At 37.1% G+C, this 2319-nt stretch overlaps 1 protein-coding gene across 1 annotated transcript in view; it reads left to right on the top strand.

Moving 5' to 3' along the window:
• The window catches only part of LOC104080008 (ADP-ribosylation factor-like protein 8B), a 27989-nt gene that overhangs the window by 16125 nt on the left and 9545 nt on the right, over window positions 1–2319 (top strand). The gene's annotated exons all lie outside the window — the stretch shown is intronic.

Here is a 2319-nt window from a genome sequence, read left to right as displayed (position 1 = left end):
ATTTTCTTTCCCTATTTCAGATAATTATAACTTAATATATTGACGTAAACTGAGTTCCCAAGCACGGTTAAAAACACCTAGTCTATCTTGTGTCCTTCATGTTGTACTTTAATGAATAGCTGTAAGCCTTATTAGGGAAACTGACTGGAAATGACTTATCTATCCATTGTTTCAAGGTGACTTTTTCTCATATTGAGAATAATACTTGTTCTGCAGTGCAATTTAATATAGTATAGATATAGTATATCATCAAACACATACTAAACACGTACAAGACACGTACAAAACCAGTATTTCTTTATTTTGTATTATTTATTTTGTGATTAGTCCAGGCTACATCATCTTGTAGATTTTTGTGGCTACCAGGAATAATCGCTGTCAGTCTCTAAAAATGTAATCTTACTACTGGCCTTCCCTGTGCTCTTTCCCCTTCTTTCTTCTCTGATCTACCAAGAAAATAATTTAGTTTCTTTTTCCAGACACACAGATGTGCACCAGATGGTTACTGATAGTTTCAAGGTCCTGATGAGTTATTGGAATAATTAGTGTTGGTGTGAGGTTTGTCATCTAACTATAATACTGAACTGTGTACTCATCTTTTTCAAACTTTTAAAATAAAAGGTTTATTTTATTAAGGCTTTTGAAACAGCACTTCAAATGTCAGTGCAGATAATAATTGATACCCAGTTCATGGTCAGAAGTTCACTCAACTCTTTCATATGTAAAATTCGTGATCTTATAAAGGGGATCAAAGGCAATCTACTTTTAGGTGATATACTAATTTTATGCCGGAAAGAACGGTAAGATACCAATCAGGGAATGATTTTAATGGTGAATTGGGAAATATTTCTTTTTAAACTATGAACATAAGGTGTTGAAAATGGTAGAGAAATTGATACATAAATATGATTTATGGATTGTGGAATTGAAAATATAGTCCACATTAGTTGAAAAAGGCCTTATCCCAAAGGTATATTAAGTCTCACTCTTTTGTGCAAGTCTTTGTTGCCACAGCAGGTTTAATATGTCTGGATTTATAAAGTATAAATATGAAAACAACTCTTAAGAAAATTTTACTTCTGTGTACGTTACTTGCAAATTTAGTTTGTGCTGTAATGGATATGCCTCCTAGATCTGGTACATACTGTTTTGATAGCTAAATCTGATTAAAATAAGAAATAATTACTTCTCTTTGCCCTTGACATAGGAACAAATCCATTCCTTTTATTTTTCAGTGTTCATCACTATTTTAATAGGTGTATCACTTGTAACACAGCTGTCTTTGGATGTAGCTGCAACAGCTACGTCATCACACAGCCCTTGCCTGCATGATTTAGGTCCTTTCCCTGGTATTTTGATCTTGGAAACAGTTGTGAAACAAGATTATTGTCATCCACCAAAAATACTGAATTTTTGCAAGCAAAGCAGAATAAGTAACTCCTGTACAGAAAAATAATGTTCTAGCCTTTTAACGATAAGGAATTCAGTGGGATTGCTGGACACTAATAGCATGCGTAAGTATTTGCAGGATTGGAGCTTTATAAAATCCCAAGCAGAATTTGAGCTTCCTTTCCTTAAGATTCACTGATTAATCGCTTCAGGCCTACCCTACACTACTGTTTCCTTTCTGGCTCTGATCAGTTAATCCACGTGTCTTCTAAAGCACATTTGATGAACAAATGGGAGAGCTGTGGAGGTATTGAAGCTCCCTACAGTATATCATCCTTTATGTAGACTCAGTTTGCTCTCCAACCAACTCTTTATTTACTTGTCCTGGTTTCGGCTGGGATAGAGGTAATTTTCTTCCTAGTAGCTGGTATAGTGCTGTGTTTTGGATTTAGTATGAGAATAATGTTGATAACACACTGATGTTTTGGTTGTTGCTGAGTAGTGTTTATGCTACTCAAGGACTTTTCAGCTTCCCGTGCTCTGCCAGGTGCACAAGAAGTTGGGAGGGAGCATAGCCAGGACAACTAACCCAGCTGGCCAACGGGGTATTCCATACCGTATGACGTCATGCTTAGTATAGAAACTGGGGGAGTTGGCTGGGGAGCAGCGATTGCTGCTCAGGGACTGGCTGGGCATCGGTTGGTGGGTGGTGAGCAATTGCATCGTACACCACTTGCTTTGTGTATTCTATTATTGTTTTCTTAAACTGTCTTTACCTCAACCCATGAGTTTTCTCACTTTTACCATTATGATTCTCTCCCCCATCGCACCAGAGGCGGGGGCAGTGAGCGAGTGGCTGTGTGGTATTTCGTTGCTGGCTAGGGTTAAACCATGACATTACTTAATATCATTACTTAATATATTACGTCC

This window comes from Fulmarus glacialis, unplaced genomic scaffold (assembly GCF_000690835.1).
Source record: "Fulmarus glacialis isolate BGI_N327 unplaced genomic scaffold, ASM69083v1 scaffold627, whole genome shotgun sequence".
NCBI classification, from domain to species: domain Eukaryota; kingdom Metazoa; phylum Chordata; class Aves; order Procellariiformes; family Procellariidae; genus Fulmarus; species Fulmarus glacialis.
Note: the sequence above shows the minus strand (reverse complement) of the source record. Positions and strands in the feature narration are given on the sequence as shown.